Source organism: Trachemys scripta, chromosome 2, assembly GCF_013100865.1.
Source record: "Trachemys scripta elegans isolate TJP31775 chromosome 2, CAS_Tse_1.0, whole genome shotgun sequence".
NCBI lineage: Eukaryota > Metazoa > Chordata > Testudines > Emydidae > Trachemys > Trachemys scripta.
The window spans coordinates 248,023,716-248,037,461 of NC_048299.1; the positions used below are offsets into that span (position 1 = coordinate 248,023,716).

A 13,746-nucleotide genomic window follows, 5' to 3' on the forward strand; every position below is an offset into this window, starting at 1 on the left:
TCTACAAATCCTATGTGACATCTTGCATCTCCTAATTATATATATTTTAGGTTGTTTTTTTTAAACAGTTCTAATTGGTAAGCAGGTGAGGAGCCTTTCATTGTGTTCAGAAAGTTGCAGACAGTATGCTCTCTTCTTCTTCCTCTCCTTCTCAAAAAAGGTATTGGCCAGCCAAAAAATGATAATGTTATGACACACCTGAAAATGTGATGCTGAAAGTCTACATTGCGCTTAGGTCATTTCCCTCTTACAAAACGCTCTTTGTATACTCTTTATAAAATATGTAGTCCGCAGTTTTGTGTGATCACTAACTTTCTGGAATAATTATTGTGATTACTGCCAATACTTAAAAAACAAGACATGACAAGGTGTGTTGTTGGAAGTTAGTAGTCACTCAGATTGTCAGAATGTTACTTTGCATAATACCTGCTGTATTTTGAATGCAAGATTGTAATATCTTTGAGTGATGACATCAGCACTGCATCTTCCTCAGAGTTTCCAACCTCAGGTTTAAACCTCAGTCCTCCCCATCAATAAAAAAATAAAATAACTCTTAACCCTTTCATCTTAGTGTCACCTATCACAGGCTGAAACTACAACTATTTTTTAAATTAATATAATTGTAACGTTCCTTCCACCCGCCTCCCCAAATTCTAATCCCCATTTCCTGCCCTGGTTGGAAAAAAGTTGAATGTAATTAACCAGACCTTTTTGCTTCACCTATTCTGCCTTCTGCCCTTTGCTCTGATTTCAGTTGACAGGTTCAGTGCTGAGCGGATCCAAGTGCTTCTTAATTATATTCACTGTCTCTGAGCTGCACAATACTGAAGTTGGCAGTTGAACTCATTGCTAAAGAGCAGCAGGCACAATGGGAGAAAAAAAGACTTATTCCATTTCTCATTTTTTCTTAATTATGCCTAGAAAATGGAATCATGCATCCCCTATAGTATTATAATGATAATGCCCCAGCTCCCCAGCAGTATTTCAATTCCTGTATAAAGACTAGATAGATTTTTAAAATGCTATTGTCTAAAACTCTAACTACAGGTATAATATACATATACACAGTTCAAAATAAAATAGACCAACAGGAAAAAATACTCTGTCCTTGAATTCCATCCATTCCCATTAAGATCATCAATATCCAACTTGTTGATAAACTGTATGGTCAATTGCTTGACTACACTTGGTTCATTATGAAAGATATTCAACAGACCAAATAATCAATCAGTCATGTTTATTGCTAAAAGCCATTAATAATATAGTGTAGGGAAAAGGTTCAATACTATAGTGTCTCTGGGAAGCTGTCTCACACAGGGTTGTTATATTCCTCTTATACAGGAGATGTGCTCCCAAAGTTATCCATTTCAGTTAGGAGTGTTTATGAAATCCAGCTCATCTGTTTCTCTTAATCCCTTAACTTTTATGTACCTTTCCTATTCTTGTTTTGGATACTAGCATTCCAGGTCCTGATCCATGAAGGTACTTCCTCAGCTTGTACCAAGATATAGAACAAATGTAGCTTGATTTTTGACAAGTTTCCTCTCTCTTATGCCAAATACTGAGCTATACTATTGCAGGGTATTGTGGGATGTAGCTTAGCAAAGTGAACAGAACTCTCGGAAAAACCTAGGCCTATTCAGCTCTTACTACTGGCAGGCAGTCACATAATTTGGTATATATTAACCTAATGTATGTGTCTTGGTTAACAAACAAACACTGGCTCCTTCAGACCCAGTCTCCTCTTTCAGTTTTATTTGTATACTTACTCATCCTATTGTCTCTTAACTAACATAAATACAATCTTGTGTAACAACCACACCTAAAATTGTACCTATAGTAAGTGCTGCACATCTTTGAGGTTTAGAGGGGCCTCTAGTACTGAGAAAATCTCTTAATTTTTCTATGGTTATAATACCCCGTCTTAATTTTCATGGAGCCAATCTTCCTTCCATTGAAGGAGAGCTTGAAATAGGATACCTCCTGATGCATGGTCATCTCTTTCCTAAGCTGGCCAGAGTGTCTATTAGAGAAGGATGCCAGACTCTCCCTATATCAGGGTCTCTAAGAGGTGCTGGGCTAAAATCCAGGGACTGAGCTAAGTCTCAAACATGAATCATTATATGACAGTGTGTGCATTACCAATGTGGTAGTCTTAACAGTATCAATATTTTTAAAAGGAATTATAATTTTATTTAAAACAAAATTTTAAAAGTGAAGGCTTTCATTTTATTACCCTTTTATTAAAATAGTACATAGTATTTTATTAATAATAAAATGTTTTCTTTTTTAAATTATAAAGTATTTTGTGGTATTCTCTTAGGCTAATGGAGCAGTACCGATTAGCCTAAAATATTATTTTTTTCTTTTTGATTGCTGATCATACTCTAAGAACCTCTTTCCATCTTCTAATCCCTCCAGCTTTGGTCAAGCTAGCATATCCAAAGTATCTTAAAGAGTGTGAGGCTTGATTTTGTATTTTCTATTTAAAAATATAAATTAGAATGTCTAATAATATAGATGTATCTCTTCAGGTGCAACTGAAGGATTAAAATGACTAGCCACTAGATGAGCATGTTGGATGTGATATCACCTTGACAGAATTTTATTATAAAAGAGCTCAATCAAGGGAGTGAGTTTTTCCTGACTAGTATGGGAGGGCATTTTTGTTCCTCACACTTTTCTGTATAAGATAAATCCAAAAGAGAAATAAGACAAATCAAAATGACCCCACTGACAGAGAAGTAGCAATAGTGGGGCTAATGTTTTGAGAAGGGGACTTATATCCAGAGCACAGTAAGTAGTCAGAAAGTGAATAAGAATATAAAAAATAGCATGATATAATAACATGTTTCCAGACTTTTTGTGTCCCTAGGTTTATTAATGTGTTTACACCAGACTTAGTTTTGGAAAATTAAAACTGTAAAATAAAATCATTTATTCTCATGTGTGAGAGAGCTCATTCATTATCCCAAAGAATCTCCAAGACTGTGGTGTATGTCCAGGAATATGTCCCCAGGACATAGTGTGCGGAACTATTTTCAAAATACTGCATGAGAGTTATAGGTCCCTTTCAAAATTTATCTGACAATATACATCCAAAAGGCTATATAAATAAGACTACCTGTATATTGTTTTTATTTTCTTAAAATATATTAATTTACTTACATTAGCATATATATATAGTGTATAATACTGATGTATTGAATGTAATTTTGCTATAATTTTGAAGTCTCAAGTACTGATTTGAGTTTGTGTGGGTTATTTGGTTCATTATTTTTGTTGTATCTACAGTAAGTGGTTTGTACAGTATGGCTGAGGATATGAATTGCAGACTGTCTGCTTTTTTCATAGCATATAAGAAAGAATAAGTATGCTTACAGATGAATAGATTTTTCCAGTTAAATTTGAAAATTGGTGTCTTTACTTTGTTTTGAGCTTTTGCTTACTGAGCACCCACAGCTTCCATTAACCTTAATTGCAGTAGTCAGCACTTAGCAGTTCGGCATATCAGGCTCCAGATGTCTCAGTTTGGGCACCTAGAAAATGAGGAACACACAGTTAGTGTCCTCCAGAGAAAATATTGGTGTAAGTCACTTGCCCGGCATCATACGGGAAATCTGTAGCTGAGTTAAGAATAGAACTGAGCTCTTGTGGGTAGCATTCATCTCCTTAACCATGAAACCATACTTGCTGTCCCTGCCTTATTCTCTATCACTGTCCTATTTATCCCTTTTTTCCCACCTTTCATCTCTTTGTCTGTCTCCTTTGATTGTAAGTTCTTTGGAGCAGGCACCATATCTTCTTGAATATCTGTGTATCATCTAACATGTTTTGGGTGCTACTGCAATAGTAATAATCTTGATTAACAGAATATTCAATATTCAACAGTGTCTTGACTAATAGTCTGTTCCTGCTACATGTACAGAACTCCCGTTTGATATCAGTGTGAACACTGTGGCTGTAGGAAGAGCAAGGTATTGGAGTGGAGATCCTATTTTATTGACCTAAGAGCAGAAGTTTGCCTTAAAACTCTTGAGATGGATTTGAACTGGAAAATTTAGATCTCACCTTCCTCAAGGCTGTTTGGAAAAGAGGTTTCAGTTTGGGCCCATGTCTACTAAAAACAGAAGTCAAAATCAACTTAACAGAAAGTTGCACTTGTCACCACCAGATCAGTCTTCCATTACTAAATATGTTTCTAGTATATATATGGTAGTTAGAATATGCCTTAAAGTATTTTTATATTGCTGTTTGTGAAATAAATCTATGGAGAAGTCAGAGCCAGAAGGTTTATGATTGGACCCAGTGTGACATTGGTTTGAGTTAGTGACCTACCTATATCTGACATTGATAGATGCTACACTGGCATTGTTTGTATCATGCAGAGATTTTATCCTACAGATGGACAGGAAATATATAGTATTGTTAAAAGATTTAATCAGTTTTTGAACAAAGTATAGGTGTTGATGGGGACACAGGGCCAGGGCCTCTGAAAACTGGTGAGCAATGTGAATCCAAGAAAAGTAATCCAAAACATTTAATACAATCTAAACAGTAGATGCAGAAGGTCCATTTTTAGATCTGCTGTGCACAGATGGGTTATTTATGCTGCTGCGCATTGCAGTTCTTTGATTTGTACAATCCAATCTATTTTTTTCCTGGATTACTCAAAAGAGTCCTTTTTATTTTACTGTTATTAACAGCACCATACAGTCTGTCATTGTCTTCAAAACCATCTCTGTAGACGTTTTTTAATACATTACATTTCCATCCCAGCAACAACTGTGTCTTAATATCATCTGGATAGAAATATTGTCTTTTCTGAAGCCACCTGTAATATCCCTTCATTAATCATTATGTAGAGGATTCGCATTCTTCCCTCTCCTCATCCAAATCCAAGACAAATCAAGATAATACTCTGCAATTAAAGAGAAGGGGATCCTTATGATTGCTCCCGAACTCAAGCTGTTTGCATGGCACCACACTGTTTGTCTGGAGTGCAGCCATGGAGTTATTCACATGGAGTGAATAACAGATGTTACCATGTTTGAATACTGCCATGAGCATGGAATAAGAAGTCATTCCTCCCTCTATGCCAATATAGAAAGTATGACGCTCAGTGATGACATAACAGGGACTCAGCTAGGCAGTAGGAATGGGTTATTCAATTCAGACAAATAAGAGTTGGGTACATTCTTGTTCATCCATTGTTCATCCCATATAAACCACAAACCCTTTCAGAGATTTGAATAAGTTTGGTTACCTTTTTAAATAAATATTTTTCATACATCTGTATTTTCTGTATTTGGCCAATATACTATAGGGAAGGCTATTCTCAGAGTATATCCTACCAGGTCCAGTGCAGGAAGTAGTGAAAATCTTGCAAGAAATCTTGTTTTCATGAAATTGCCAGTGCTGAGTTTAGTTTGCTTTTGCTGCATCTGTTTAACAGTCTGCCATGTTAGAGAGAGGGGGAGGGTACTTATTCTCTGGATGAAGTGGGGAGTTGTCAGCATCATGGTGAATTGGTTTGGACCAAGACTAGTAGATTGGGCTCTCTGTCGCTTTTCAAACTAACAGAAGGGAAACAAAATTAAATCAGTAAGTCAAAACTAAAAAGTTTTCTTGAGTGATCAAGCATCATCATAACAGTAGTATCTGCTTTCCAGGCAGCAGACATAGCATAAAACTTGTACTCTTTCCCCTCCACATACAAAAGATACAGATGTATTCTCAGGGTATTCTCTCCTCCTTTTGTTTTTCTGCAATAAAAATGGATTGCTCATAGTGGCTTCCTTTATTAGGAGCCAAAGGACAAAAATCTGAAGGCAGTGCAGCTGTGGAGCTTCCTGGAGCCGGGGGTATCCAGAGGTGGGTCTGATCTGCCCCCCAAGTGTGGCTGTGCAGGGGAAGAGGAAATCCTATCCCTCCCCAGCCCGGCGGATTAGCATCTGGAGCTCAGTGAATGGTAGAAGCCCCCAGCTGTGTACCTCCCTCTTCTCTCCAATAGCTAGATTTCATGGGGGATGGTCCATGATGTGTTTTTCACGGTTGTGAATTTGGTAGGGCCCTAGAGATGATCCTTTTTCACCTCATAAGGTATCCTAGAAAAAAAATTGTGGAAGAGAATTTGTGCTTCTGTGTTTCTCAAATGTCACCAAGAGGAGCAGAAGAAACTGACAAGGACAGCACAATTCGCATAGTTATGCTGTTCCTGCTGGTGCCACAGGGAAGTGCTGTACTATATCTAGGATACAGGAACAATCCTCTGCTGCTGCATGAGTGCTCTGTGAGGATGATATGAAAACAGGAGGGAATAGAGATTGTCTCTTTCCCCGCCACTCTATTCCTCTCCACAGTCCAAGGAGCATATTGGCAATAATGCAGATGTTTTTTCCATGAAAAAATGTCCAAAGAGATGGGTTCTGAGGAAGAAATGGAAAATGTCCTCCTTCTTTACTCACTGCAGGGGCTGAGGTGTGCAGTCAGTCAGCTGAGGTCTGTTTGACTGCTCTCTGTTGCCTATCTAGCTGGTCCAATGCTCCAGCAGAGAGCAGAGTAGCTGAGTCATGGAGAGGGGAAGTGGAGACAGATAAGAACTCCTGCTAGCTCTCCATAATCCAACATTTGTTTCCTTCCATACAAGTGGCCTGGGACTTTGATGTGATATGTGTTTAAAACATCTACTACTGGATTGATAAACCTGGGGAATTTCTAGCCAAAATGGGATATTTGGTCAGTATATACATGTGCTTCCTATACGTTCCCCCCCCCCATAACACCGGCACAGATAGCAGAGTGAAACTGATACTTGTCACTTTCATTCAGTGCTTCTGAAGAAGCAGCAGTAATGTGCAGGCAATTTAGGTACAGTCTTTTGGGATTGCAACTGGAGTTGTCGGAGAGGGAGTAAAGAAACCGAAAAGCCAGGAAGGAGGAAAAGAGGCCAGAAATAAGGAGGTAGAGAAAGGGTGCAAGAGGAGGCTGAGACAGCAGGGAGCAGCATGAATTAAATTGATGAGAATGGCACTGTCCTCATCTGTTTTGTACTGTATCATTCTCAAGTGATCTTCCCCTAGCCACTAAATGATGAGCAACGATAGACTCTAAGAACACCATTGGTAGATGAGATGGCTTCTCAGTCTCATGAAAAGCCTTAGTCAGAAGCAGACGTAAGAACAACTCCATGAGTGATTTGAATTTAAAGACAAATATAGATATTTCTTCTCCTAAATGGAATTTTTGGACTCTGATTCATAGTGGTCACAATGTGCTGTGTCAGTCTGCTTCTGTGGCTGAAAGTCAGCTGACCTACCTTTCTTGTATGCCCGTAACTTTTAACATATCCAATATGCTTAGGGGTGACTCTTCTAGGACTTGGCAAACCAGTTCAGGAAAAACAACAACTGATTAAACTGTAAACTGATACAAACCTTTAAAGAGGTTTTCTGTCTATATTTTAAATGCAGTATTGTTTGAATATGTAGGGTATATCTATCCTGCACACTAAATCCGGGTCTGTGGGACTTGGGCTTGTGGACTTGGTGTTTCCAAGCCCTTGCTTGAGTGTCCACATTGCATCATAAACCTGGGTTTGTAATTGCTGGACTTGGGTCTCACAACTGTGCTAATGCATCCATACTGCATTATGTAGCCCTTCTGACTCGGATCTGCAGTTTGACCTGCATCCACATTGCAAAAGGACAGGGCTTGGACTTGGACTCTGACCCACCCCCCTACCAGGGTCCTAGGACCTGGATCCTGAGTATTTGCTGACCTGAGTCATATTGATTTTGTGTGGATGTAAATTGGGCTCAGGTTCAAACCTGACTTAAAGCCCAGGCTTCATGTGCAGTGTAAACATACCCTTTGAGTGCTCTGATAAGCACATTCTGTAACTTAAACAAGACAAAACATACAAACCCCTCCTCCTCCCAAAAACCAACCTCCACCCAAAATCCAAGTTTTTTCTTTTTCCATTCCTGGGTGTCAGCAGGTATGCCAGACTCTGCTGAGCTAACTGCTGTTTTAAAATCTTGTTCCCTGTGATTTCTCTAGAGGCAGATAGATACAATACAATACAATACAATACATCACCTTTGACCTAGGAGAGATATGAAGAATGCAAGATTTGAAGACTGCAGACTCCCATAGCCCAACAGTTACTATGTGATCTGATGAACTTAAACAGTGGTCATATTGGCAGAGAGAGAGAGATAAGGGGAGAGAAAAGGGAATATGAAAGAAGAAAGGGATCATGGGAGCAACAGAATAGAGAGTGACAGTAAATCTGTTTGTGGTGAAAGAGAGTGTATGTGTGTGTATGGGGGAGGGTTAAGAATCAGAATTCAAAATGTATTTTGAAGAACTGATAAGGGTACTGGATCGGGTCAGGGAACTTGGGTGAAGGATCTGGCTGATCTGAAAGAAGAAAGGGAAAAATAACAGCAATTATAGAGAATGCTGGAGGAGGAAGCTCTAGAATAATAATTAGCATCCTAAATTTGGGGCAATCTGATCTTAATTTTCACATGTCAGTATTATAATATTTGCAGACTTTTGTTGCCTGTTCTCAAGAAGGATCTAATCAGTCACAAGTATTCATGAGTTCAATGTTTTTCCTTCTTTCACTGTTCAGGTATTCTATTTTAGGCACATACTGTATATATGAACAGATGTTAGCAAGTGTAAGCAAATGTGCTGCCAATTCTTCAGTGTTGGCACAGAGGAAGGACTTCCTGCTGATGAGATGCCATTTTCAGTATTATGCAGGATGCTCATGCAAAGTCATTGTTGCCTGGCACTTATGCCTTTAAGCAAGATCTCATAATGATTAAGCAGGCAAAGGTCCATCATAACAGATGGACATGAACACTGGGAGCCCAGAGTCCATGTATGTGCAAGGAATATGGTCTTGTGGGCAGAATCTCCACATGAGCATGTTGAAATGGTTGTTTGTTCTTAGAATTAGTTGACTATAAGGTGATATGCCATTGATAATTCAGTTTTGATCTGTATTGACCTGAACAACCAACTAAACAAAAACCCAGCCCCTCCCCCCACCAAATAATCCTAATTTATAAATAGCTCCAGTGAAAGAAAAGTCAGTGGGACCGAAAGAGGAATTCCAATGTAGTTCTGTTTCTAGTTTGTCATTCAGTGGGAATTGTCTTTGAGTGGGCCAAAACAAATGTCTTCACCTAGGTGACTTCAGATTCAAAATTGACAAGGTCAAAAATGTGTTCCATAGGTGTAAGGAATGTGTAACATCAAGTCTAAGTAAAGCTATTGATATGAAAAGCAATCCAGTAAGAAAGAGCATCTGCTGCAGAAAAATCAGGAACAGTAGTTAAGGTTAAAAAATACGGATGAACTGAAATGTACCTGTACAGGATAATGAGTTGTGTGAAAAGAAAACCTGCCAAAATCAAGCTGCCAAAACAAACTACATGAAAATACAAACTGTCAAATGCAAGCTGCTGAGTTTTTTACAGTGAATTAATGAAGATTTTGGAGTAATATTATTCAGGGTGGCTTCCAAGCAGTAGTTGAGTTAAGGGAGTATCAAAATTTCATCAGTATGTATGCTGCAATAAACCACCCTTCTATTATTTATTATGCACTATCGGTGTGCTTAATGCTATACAAACATTTGTATACACAAATACATACAACATGACATTGCATCACTATTTGTTTTTATGCCTTTGAGTTTACAAAAAGTAATTTGGAATGGCAGGCAATGAGGTGATTCTCCAAATACTCCACACAGTTATTATAGTATAAGATTTAAGGAAATTCACTAAATATGATTTCAATTTATTGTACCTTAAACCATGAAATCCTAACAAGAGTTGATCAGTTAAATTTCTTTTTTTTTTTTAATGAAAGCTGATTACCTACCAAAATTATCCATATTTTCGTATTTCACCGAAACATTTGGGCCAAAATACTGAAACGTGGCCTTTGATTTTGGTTACCTGACATGAGAGATCTTTGGCCTGAATTTCCAACATACTGAACCAAAGCCCTCATTTATTTCATTTGGAGTTGTGGTTCTAAACACATTTGATAATGAGGACCAAGGGGTCTCAAGTTGAGCAAAACAGAGGAACTCATTCTCAGAGGCTACATTTTAACATTTTTGCCTTAACTTTTCTTGAAGTAGCAGTGAAATATTTTCAATTTTTTGGTTCAGATGACTATAGAAATATTATTCAAGAATCTAACTGACAATGCATCATGTATATTTCTCATATTTATAGTTCATGACATTGGCTATCATGTAAAGAAAGTGGTACTCAAATACAGTTTCTGCAATCTGTAGATCTGTTAGTTTGCATATGTAAGAGTGTCTTCTTGTTATGGACATTGTTGACCATAATAAATAAGAAATCAATTGTCAGGTAAACAGAAAAACTGTATTCTGAATGCTGAATTTTCATGAAATTAGCACAAGTATTTAGGCAATTTGTATAGGTAAGTTTGAAATTAAGTCTTAGGGCTGAATTCTGTCCTTGGATAGGGGCACAGAGCTCCCATTAATAATAATAAAGCCTACTTTTATAGCACTTTTCATCAGTAGATTTCAAAGAGCTTCACAATCTTTTAATATATTTATCCTCACAACACCCTGGTGAGGCGGGAAAGCATTATTGTCCCCATTTTATAGATGGGGGACCTGAGGCACAGAGAGGCTAAATAACTGGTTACACAGGAAGTCTAGGGCAGAGCAGGAGGTTGAACCCAGACCTTCCACATCCTAGGCCCATGCCGAGCCACTGGACAGTCTTTCCCCTCCCATTGACTTAAGTGCTAGAACAAGAGGAAAAAATGCACAATATCAGAGGAACACTACCAATGGTCTCAACATCAAGTTTAAGACTGAATTTGGTGCGACTCTCAAACCTGTTTCTGAGGATTAAATTTGGCCCTGTCTCCCTGCTTCTACTCCCTTGCTATCTACCTCGCTGCTTTAGCCCTACAATTAGCTCAAAAGGAATCCACTTTTAAGAATTCTGAAATAAAAATCTATATCTATATGCAGATTGTTGTTTCAGTACTTCTCTGTCTGCATCTTGTGCTGTCTGTGTCTCAACTCTAGGGTGCCATATGTCTCTAGAGATAATGATGTCAGAACAGCTCTAATAGAATCTCAACCCCACTTTTAGACATTTCAAGTATATAATAGTGTGTATCTGTTTCCCTATCATCCTTATGGCTACTCCCACAGTTTTTAATACTGTCAGTGCTCTTCTTCCCTCATGCAAGCTGGGTTTATTAGCTGTCTGAAGCTGGGAGTGGAATGAAAGTAAGTTCAGTTCTGGTCTTGGCTACAGGAAGCAGCAGAAACATGAAGGAAGGAGGAAGACAGAGAAAATCCAATACTTAGAGGCAGTGGGAGAAACAGTAGCTGGATATTGGTGAAAAAAAGAATCTTTCACCATGTCATGGCAACACACAGAGAAATTTTTAAAAAACTGACCAGACACCTACTAGTCAATGAACTAAATCTATTAGCAAGAGGTAGATATGAAAGATGTCGAGGGAGATGGGGTCTGTCTGCAAGCTCTAAGTGCAGAGGCCTTGTGAGAAATCCAGCCACCCTTGCTGCTGGTGAGGAATTGTCATTGCTACCACCAATCCTGTCCTTTGACCTTGCTCTGATACCTAATTTTTTATATCTCTGGCTAGTTTCTTCCTAGTAGTTTATAAATTGCACCGCCACCTCAGTCTAACTTCTGGAATGGAGAAGGAGCTCTCCATCTCTTCTACCCACTGTAGAGCGTGTGTGCTGTGGGGCCTTGATGCTTTCTGCTACTCTATCCATCTCCTAGCCTCAGTTTTAAGGATCTCCTCCTCAGTGAATAACTGTAGTAACCATTTCTGCTGCTACTCATAGTATTCAAGATAGGATCATCAGTAACTGTGACTTTGACATAATTCTGGACAATTTCATTGCTGCCCACCTGTTCTATATATCTGCAGTGAAACTAGTCAGTCTTGTTAATTTCATGCTGCTGCTGCTTGGCAAAGATATGAGCAGTAGCAGATACCTTGAGCAGTCAGGAAGACAACTTGCATCAGTTTACATTAGATTAACATATTGTTATCTTCGCAGCAAAAGGGGGGAGATTTTTTTTAAATTAAAACTTAAATTCTGCAGAAATTTATACCATAGGCCCCAGACTGTAAGCAGGGAAAGCTTTCTGTATGCCACTGACTAGTAGGTAAGTGGAATTTTTTAAGCTCTTTCATCAGTAAACTAATATTTTTCCCCCAAAGTAGAAACCCACTATTGTCACAATATGAAAAAGTAGGCCTATGAATATTGTTGGGTTTTAAAAAAATTTAAAAAGTGTTTTGAAATGAATTTCAGTAACAAAGAAGTTGAATCTCTACATTAAATGCAAATCTAAACTTAGCCTTAACTATGGAGCCATGACCATCACCTCCATAATGAGCAGATCTGTGTTTATGGTTATATTATTTAAGGGAATTTAATTTTTTTTATTATTTAGTGTGATGGTAATTTTTTCTGATTACTTAACTGTAACATAATATCTGGCTTATACTGATTGCCTGAACTTCTTTTTTTTTTTGCTTTATATCTTTTTGGATGGAATATTTTTTTCTAATTATGCATATTGGTTAAACTAAAAATAGACTAACAACTAGTGTCTGTCTACTATCTCTCAGTGGCTGAAGAATAAAACAGAAGTAAATATAATATAAGATCTCTATTCTTGTGATGTGTAGTTATCAGGAAGACCACAAATATTCCTGCAAAAAGGCTTTCACTTATAACATGAATGTCTAGAGTAAACACGGTGTTTTTATTCTTAGCATTGAGCAGAATCAACACCATTTGTAGGATTATTATTGTCCTATGGGAGCACAACTCCAGGAGATTTATGCTGAATCATGGCTTTGACTGTGCTATGACAGAGCTAGTTTTGGGTATTATCTTGATGGCAGGCTTTATGCTGAGTCAACTTCTTGAATCAAAGTGCACATTGTTATCAGTGGGAAAAATGTGGCATGGTAATTTATTATGTATTCTAAGTGGAAAAAAAAACCATGGGGATAGAGCAAGACATTAGTTTGCAGGTACCAATGCAAAGTAATATAGTTGAGGCAAAATTTGCAGGTGATACAAAATTACGGTCAGGATCCTGACAAGGGCAATCAGGACCACCGGTCAAAGCAGGGTCAAACCTGAGGCTAAGAGTAGCAGAGGAGTTTGTAGTCAAGTTCCAGGCTGGAGTCAATACCAAGGATCAGAGTCTGAGTCAGCTTTTAGAGCCCAAGTCGGGAGGCAAGGTCCAAATCAAGTTGAGGTTGAAGCCAGGAGTTCGGGAGCAGGAATGGTCATGGCAGCTACAGGAGATCCACACTGATGCCCAGACACTTCCTGGAATGCCCTTTGGTTTATATAGGATGGGGAGCCAATCAGGAGCTATGAGTCTGCTGTCTATCAGACCCCTTGAGGTGTGAATGCCTCTGGTCTGTGTCCACAACGGGTCATGGGTAGTGAAACATGAACTAGTTATAGCTGCTTCTGGGTGGCAGAATGGAGGCATCCACTACCTGGTAGCTCTGTAGGTTCAAGTCTGAGACCTGCTAGGCCTTGCATTTACACAAGTTAGTGAAAGCCAAAACTGACTGCAAAGAGTTACAAAGGGATATCATTAAGGATGACTGGGCAGCAAAATGGCAGAAATTAAACAATGATAAATGCAA

General features: G+C 38.4%; 1 protein-coding gene across 12 annotated transcripts in view; it reads left to right on the forward strand.

The window, feature by feature from the left end:
* The window catches only part of RIMS2 (regulating synaptic membrane exocytosis 2), a 767,247-nt gene that overhangs the window by 241,931 nt on the left and 511,570 nt on the right, over nucleotides 1–13,746 (forward strand). The gene's annotated exons all lie outside the window — the stretch shown is intronic.